Source organism: Neofelis nebulosa, chromosome 8 (genome assembly GCF_028018385.1).
Source record: "Neofelis nebulosa isolate mNeoNeb1 chromosome 8, mNeoNeb1.pri, whole genome shotgun sequence".
Lineage (NCBI taxonomy): Eukaryota > Metazoa > Chordata > Mammalia > Carnivora > Felidae > Neofelis > Neofelis nebulosa.
This window is the reverse complement of record NC_080789.1, coordinates 30,585,962-30,594,101: the sequence shown is the minus strand read 5'-3', so window position 1 is coordinate 30,594,101 and position 8,140 is coordinate 30,585,962. Positions and strand designations below refer to the sequence as shown.

The 8,140-nt window shown below is 40.2% G+C and overlaps 1 pseudogene; it reads right to left on the bottom strand.

The window, feature by feature from the left end:
• Positions 1-5,494: 5,494 nt before the first annotated feature.
• On the bottom strand, positions 5,495-6,300 carry LOC131483951 (small ribosomal subunit protein eS12-like; annotated as a pseudogene).
• Between the last annotated feature and the right edge of the window lie 1,840 nt (positions 6,301-8,140).

Here is an 8,140-nt window from a genome sequence, read left to right as displayed (position 1 = left end):
CTTCCTTGAGTTTCTTCTGTATATGTGAGATATACATGTTAATAAACTTCTATTTGTTTTTCTCTTGCTAATCTGTCTTTTGTTACAGAACCTAGAAGGATAGAAGTCAGATTTTTTTTTCTCCCTTATGGTGCCATAATGGGCTAATGAAAATATCAAGCAGGGTGAGGTAGGGTGGCCAGGGGGACATTCTTGTAGAAGTGACATTTGAGGAAGAGTGTGAGTGAAGTGGGATGGTGAGCCATGTGGCTCTGGGGAACAGGCAAGAGAATAGTGAAGGCAGAGGCCCAGCAGCAGGGGCATGACTGGCATGTTGTAGCACTCACCCAGCCCAACATCAGGAGGAACTTTCTGCCGTCACCACAGCCATGCCTGATCAGCCGAATTCTGCTCCCTCCAATGGGCCGACTGTGGCACTGCGGATCTCGCCTCACGTCTCAGGTGGGTTCTCAGCACTGCCAGGGCAGCTATTCCAAACATTCACACTTCACTGAGCCAGAAATAATATGAACAACAATAGCAACAACTAACCTTTATTCACACATCCTATGGCTGGTGACATGCTGAGTTATTTTTCCTTGTTTTTCCTCCATACATTCATTTCACTTAATCTTCACCTCGAACACAGAGGTTAGGTACTGTTCTTTTATAGATGAAGCTTAGAGAAGCTTAGAGAGATTAAGCAACTTGACCAAGGACCCTGCTAGTAACTGGTGAGCTAAGAGTCAATCCATAGCCAAGACTGTACTGACCTAATCCAAGTTCCAGCCCCGTCCCTATCAGCAAACTACCTTATCTCAGCCCCTATTTCATTTGCTCAGACAACTGAACGTGGAAGTGGCCAAGCATGAAAGCGCTCAGATTACTGGCATAATTACCAGCCAAATTTCAGCAACTCGAAGAGACTATTGATTGTAAAAAGCACCATTAATTCATATAACCCTAAGAAAAAACATTGCAAATAAATCGTGAAACAATATCAAGACAATTGCTATATAAGAGATTTTCCAAGGTGAAAATAAACCTTTTTCAAGATTCAAAACTTGGTCATTTTTTTGTAAGTTTATTTATTTATTTTGAGAGAGACAGCATGAGTGGGGGAGGGGGCCGAGAGAGCCCAGAGCCTGAAGCAGGGCTCAAACCCACAAAACCATGAGATCGTGACCTGAGCTGAAACCAAGAGTCAGACACTTAACAAACTGAGCCACCCAGGCACCCTAAAACTTGATTATTTTTAAGGGTGGTGCATCTACACCCATCAAAACCTCTTTGTCAAAAGATGAGATGTCACTCCCCAAGACTAAGACCTTCTTCCCATGTTGTTTATTCTCTCTTCCTTGACCTTTTTCCATTGAGTTTTCCTTTCTCTCCAGTGTGTTCAACTCTACCTCCCCCAGACTAAAAACACTTTCAGGTCTATTTCATCCTGACAATCCTCTGCTCGACCCATGCTGTGTTATCCTCTAGTTTGTATTCCGTTTTTTCTAATTCTCTTCGTATTTCCTTTTCCTTCCTGTCTTGTACTTATTTATGTTGAGATTTATAAAGGCTATGACAGAGACATCAGATATTTGGCTCCTAATTACAGAGCCTCATATTTGTTTGCAACACTTTGCTGTGGTCATATGTGGTTGTGGTTCTCTGCCCAGCAAACCTTCTACTGGGAAAACAACCTTCTTCCACATCATCAAATAGAAATACTGTTCAGTTTATATGGTTCAAGAGGACTGATTACCCCAATCTCTTCCTCCAGGAGTGGGCACACGATCCAAGTCTGTCCAGAATATTACCTCAAGATCGGCACTGGCCTCAGGTCACAACAAGGGTAGGGACATCATTGAAGCTAGGCCAATCAGAATTCTACCCAACTTTTCTCTTGGAGCTCTCTGAAAGATGGTCTTTCCGCTAAGATTGTTCTTGCACTGCTGGTGGCCATTTTGTTTACCGTGTGGAAGTAGCTTAAGAGATGGTGAAAGATATGGGTCCCTGATGTCATTACTCGATCTCCTAGATCCAAAGATGCCTAAAATCAGACTGCTCCTAGATTTTTCAGGTACATAAGCTAATACATTACCTTTTGTTCATGCCGTTTGATGTTTCTGTCACTTGCAATCAAGAGTGCTAAAGCAGCGTCCTGTTTTTTCTTTGTTTTATTTTATTTTTATTTATTTTTATTTTTTATGCAATGGTCCCTCAAGTACAGCCACAAAAGGAAACACAGGAAAGGCACAAGAAAACAAAGTTTATTATAATAGGTCTAGAGTATAGCAGGGTCACCTCTTGCCCCACAGGGTCACAGGGGAAGGGCCAAGTTTTGGTTAGGTGGCAGAAGACAGGAGCAAAGGGAAAGCTGAGGCTAGAGCCGTTTTGGAGTTTCCATGGGGAAGGAAAGGCAGGGCAGAATAAACAGTCTAGGATTGGCTAAAATGTTTGAATAACTTCAGCAGGCTATAAACTGTATGGGTGGTCACTAGTTGCCTGACACCTGGCCCTGGGATGATGGAGACAAAAGACTATTGTCTCCTAGGGTGGAGGGCCAGATAAAGCAGATATGGCTCTGGATTGGTTAGTTTGTATACCAAAAGCATGCTCCTAGCTGAGTACTTTGCTATATTTAAGAATTGGCTAGCCTCAGAAGGGACAGGCTATCCCCAACCAGAAAGGTGTTTGTTTTTGTTTTTGTTTTTAAGATGTCAAAACATCATAATATACAGAAAATTAAAAAATATATATACAATACCTAAAGCTTGACAGTTTTCAAAGAGCTTTGATATGCATTATTTTACTCGATCCTATGTACTGGTTACAGCACCTGGAACACAAATTTATTCAAGTATTATTTGCTGAATGAATGAGACCTAAGACAGTAGCCTAGGTTGGAGGATGGAGAAGAAATCATAGATTACAGTTGACTCTTGAACAACATGGGGGCTTGGGGCACTGACACCCCTGCCCAGTTGAAAAACCATGTATAACTTTTGACTTCCCCCAAATGTAACTACTAATAGCCTGCTATTGACCAGAATCCCTACCAAAATAAACATGTAATGAACACATATTTTGTGGGTGATATGTATTATATACTGCATTTACAAGAAAGTAAGCTAAAAACAAGATAATCATTAGGAAGAGAAAATAGATTTACGATACCGTACAGCATTTATTTTTTAAAAATCTGTGTGTAAGTAGACCACACAGTTCAAACCAGCACTGTTCAAGGGTCAGTTGTATTTTGTCTTGTTAGAGTGGAAAATATGAGTAGTTAGACTTCGAGAAATTAGGAGATACACATCTGGAATTCAGGAGAGAGAAAACCTAAGGCAATATCAGTACACTTTGTGAATTTAGTTTATTCGGAATGACTTAAAAATCAAAGTAATGTGGAGCTGTTTCATGACTACCATTGCTATAAACCTGACTTTATTAGAGAAAAATCCTCAAAAATCCATTTAGATTGAAATTCTTCCTCAGTCTGGCAAAGGCAAGACGAATTAAAATGTACTAGGTTGTAAGGATGATGATAAATACATACATAGCACCTTCTGTGTGCCAGGCACCCTTCTAAGCCCTCTGCCTCCATTAATTCATTAAGCCTCATAATAACTCTATGAGGTAAGTGTTATAATCATCTCTATTTACAGATAAGAGACATAAAGAACCGAGCAAAAGCTGCTTGCAGCTAGGTGAAAGAGGACTGGCTACCTTAGCATAACTTCCTATTATGGGACGTTCTTGTCCAAGCAGATAAAGTTGCAAACTATTTGTTTCAAGAACATCCTGAAAATTTATTTATCTGAAGAATAGACTGTTCAACTGTGAAAAACAGAATGCTTATCAAAGTGTTGTTTACTTATCGAGAGTTACTTCAAAACCCAAGGCTTGCTGAGTTCACCAATCTTAGACTATTATATCACAAACTTATTAAATCTCACCTTAAAGCAGACTGCCTAAACCTTATCAATATTCATCTTTGAAGTCCTTCTTCTGAGACACACTAAAATTTTATCAAGATGGAACTCTCCCTTACTGCAATAAGCAATGAACTTGGCTTTGCTTGACCAACAGGTTATTCTGGTGGGCTTTTCAGGGAGTTAGTAGTTAACAGAATCGAGGGATTAATGTCTCCTGTCCAGTGTTTGCTAACATGTCCATTGATTTTGTGTGGAGAAGGAAATAAGTCTAGGATTTATCATCCAAATGGACACCCACCTCACTTGGGTAAAGTAGGTTAAGTTTTAAGTAAAACTAAGCAGAATTCTTTGTGTCTGTTACAGAGCCCAGCATAGCATTAAACTGAATTAAATATGAACATAGACTAAAAGACATAAGCATATAATTAAAAGAGTAGAGCCAAAAACATCATCCCAACTGGCCAGCTGACAATGAATGTTAGGGTGGAGGAAGGTCCCAGGAAGTTTCAGGCACAGAGATTAAAAATACTACAAAGGGGGGAGGGGCGCGCCTGGGTTTTTCAGTTGGTTAAGCGTCTGACTTTCAATTCCATCTCTTTATCATGAGATCAGGTCCCGCGTCAAGCTCTGCTTGGGATTCTTTCTCTCCCTCTCTCTCTGCTCCTACCCCACTCATGCTCCCTCTGTCTCTACCAAAATAAATAAACATTTTGAAAAAAGTATTACCTTTGAACTCAGAGATGGGTTTAAGTTTCTGGCTCCACTATTTGCCAGAGATTTGACAAACAATTAATTTCCCTGAATCTCAGTAGCTCACCTGTAAAATAGGAACAATGTTTGTACCTACATCACTGAGTTAATATGACTGAAAGGGACTGTGTATGCCAAGAGTTTATCACAGTGTAATTGGTGGTATTTATTGTTATTATTATAATTCACTGCAGGATTTTAGGGCTTGGGGAGAGGGAAGATAAGATCAGTGATACCCTTGAAGGGGAATGGAGAATTCAAAGAGAGGTAACAAAATGTCTTAGAAGCTTGGGATTCAGGATAGATTTTTCCAAAGTCATCTGGTATTTTTCTAGGAAGACTGGTGACCAAGGCCAGAAGGGTAGTTTCCCAGCTAAACTCTCTCTCCATGTATTATAGCACTGTTTACCTCTCCATAGGGCTGCCTATGCAGAGTTTAGGACTGTAGCAGAAGTTTGACCTTAAAAGTTTAAGAATCTAGAACCCTGAGAGAGAGATGAAATCTGTCAGTGAGAAACACCTAAGTGTTTTTGTGGGGATATGTAGGTGAGTATTGTTGTTTTTTAGATGTTATCACTGGTGATGCGAAACAACATGAGCTCACTGAGTCCAAGGTTGTTCTTTTCCAAACTTGCTTACTCACCAACCAAGCCAGTCCTTCCCAGAAGTATGGAGAGGAGGTGTTAAGTGATCCCAGTGCCTACTGCTTGCCACACCAGTTTGCTATCTGGCCTCCATCAATGAATAATCTTGGGGAGGGAGGTCATACTTCTCATTATTTGTAGAACTACAGAGCTAATGTTTATTTTGTATTTACCATGTATCCCCAGGAGCTGCTGCTTGGTGTGCATCAATGATTTATTTTCATTTTTATTTATTTATGTGTTTATTTGAGGCACAAGAACCAAGTTTTTTATTTGTTCATTTCTTGAATTTGCAGTATTCCTTGATGACATCCTTGCTTGGCCTGAGATTCTTTGCCATAGTCATCAACCACCACATGACTGCAACCAACCACTTTGCAGGGTTTTCCCTCTTTGTCAGTTTGACGGAGGCACACTTGTTCCCCTAGTTTTTTTATGTCATTGACCTTAACTAGGTTGCTTTGGTGTTCAGCACAAAGGGCCTCCGCCAACTTGACAGACATACAGCCTCATCATAGTTGGATGCACGTTCACAAAGATGGGCTTGATGCTTGTCTAAGGCTTTGGCAGCTTTGCAAATGCCACGTGGTAGGCCATCAATTCCACGTGCTTGGCCATCGTGGATGAGGGTGGTCTTCAGCACCTCTCATAAAGCAGTATTAATGCCCATTACACCTCCAGCGGCAATGTCTTCCTCAGCCATGGCAAGTGGGTTAAGGCTGGAGCCAAATCTTGAGTGCCCCCAACCTTCCACCTGCGTGTGACTGGCAGGGGCCGGGACAGAGTGCGTCATCTCATTTAATCCTTCTCACAAAAGTTACCAGTTATTATTACCCCCATCGTTGAACTCCTACTTGACTTGTGGTTTCTTATGAAGTACTCCCAACTTGGTGAAAGAGCCCTGGGGTCAAGAAAACTCAACACTTGTAAGCAGACAGGAGAAACGTGGTGTGGTATTTGCATGCCGGAACAGAGAAGAGTATAGAGAATCAACACTAATGAATTCAAAGCAGAAGTAACAGGGTAGAAGGATGGCAGGGTGAAGAAGAAAGGCTAAGGGCTTCTATTTTAACAGTGTGGCCTTAAGCAGTACCTACACATTCAGGGAAGGGTCTCTAAGCATAAAGATGGGAAGTCATGACTATGAGACCGGAAAGGGTGAACTATTGTCTGATTCTAATGTCCCACTTGGAAAGTTGAACAGTTTTCAGGCCCTAAATGAATTATTGGACCAAGATAAAGGTGTAAAATAGAATACTTTTATATTTATTATATTATTATATTTATATAATTTATAATTATTTTTTAAAATAATTAGGATTAGAATAAATCTTAAATTAGAATCATTAGAATATTCTAATTCTAAATCTAAATTAGAATATTTTTATGTTTATTATATTATATTTATATAATTTATAATTATATAAATTATATAACATTATTATATTTATTGCATTTATATAAAACTTTCAGTTTTATCTTGTATGACTTGCCTTTTAAGTTAAAACCATCTTAAGATGCAGTTCACATGAGCCTTAATAGTTTTAATTCCACCTCTCATCTCTTTATAAGAAATAGGAGAGTGATTCATTTCTGTTAGTTAACACCAAACCCTTTCTCAGCAATATTTAAAATGTAAATAAAAGTTCTTCAAGAGTAACCCAAAGGCAACAGCTGAGCTGTGCCAACGTTGTGAGGTAAACATAAATCCTTCCACAAATGTTCTAACTTGTTGAACTGTGGATTTCCAAGTTTCAAATGCAAAGGATCCATTAAGCAATCTTAAAAGAGAGGACACCGCCTTAGAAAAACTGAGATTTGCCAAATTCTTCATACCTCTTTCAGGAACTTACCTGACATTCCTGAGAGTCTTCTATGGGCAGTGATCTGTGCAAGCCTCCATAGGGATACAGAAATGGATGAACATGAATTTGGACAAAAATTACAATGCAAATTAGAGAATGAGTGGCAAACTATACAAAGTTTAAAAAATTAGAGAAGGGAGAGAGTGTTAGATGGAAGGCCTTAGAATGTAGATGGGATTTGAATTTGGTCTTTGATGGGTAAGTGGGTTGAGGTGATGGGGTGGGGGGCAGGGGTAGGGGTTTGGAGTAAGTAGAATGGCTAGCTTATTTTTTGTTTGTTTGTTTATTTATTTATTTTGAGGAGGGGTGGACAGAGAGAGAGAGAGAGAGAACCTCAAGCAGGCTGTGCAGTCAGTGCAGAGCCCAATGTGGGACTCGAACTCACGAACCGTAAGATCATGACCTATGGCAAAATCAAGAAATGGACACTTAACTGCCTGAGCCACCCAGGAGCCCAAACAGCATGTTTTGACTGAAGTGGAAATTATAGCTGTCTGGCCCCGATGATAGTGTGGTGCTATAAACTCACTGGTTTGCTTTCTAAAGTGAGCCATTAAAAATTAGGTAGAGTGATTTTCTTTACTGTCACTGAATAATGTGAAAAGTGCCGTTGCCAGATATATCCCTCTGCCCTCTAGACACACTCTCCACCTTTCTTCTCCTCCAAAGACTGGTGTTGAGGATCTTCCTTACCTTTTGGTTTGGTCAGTGGGGTGACCTGTAAAAGATCCAAGGAAAAGAGGTGCATGTAGTGAAGGAATTTATTTCCCTTCTTGCAGGGTCATCCTGGACTATTTCAGCCCACACAAGAATTTCACAACACCTTTTGGCCTTTGGGTTCCGAAATCCTTCTCCTCTTCTGGTCGGGTGTAGGGGTGCAAATATCCTAGTACTACTGTGACCCTATTCCCTACACCCTGTCATGCCTTTGTAAAGAGTCCCTTTATTAAACCTTCCTCAAGTTATCCTA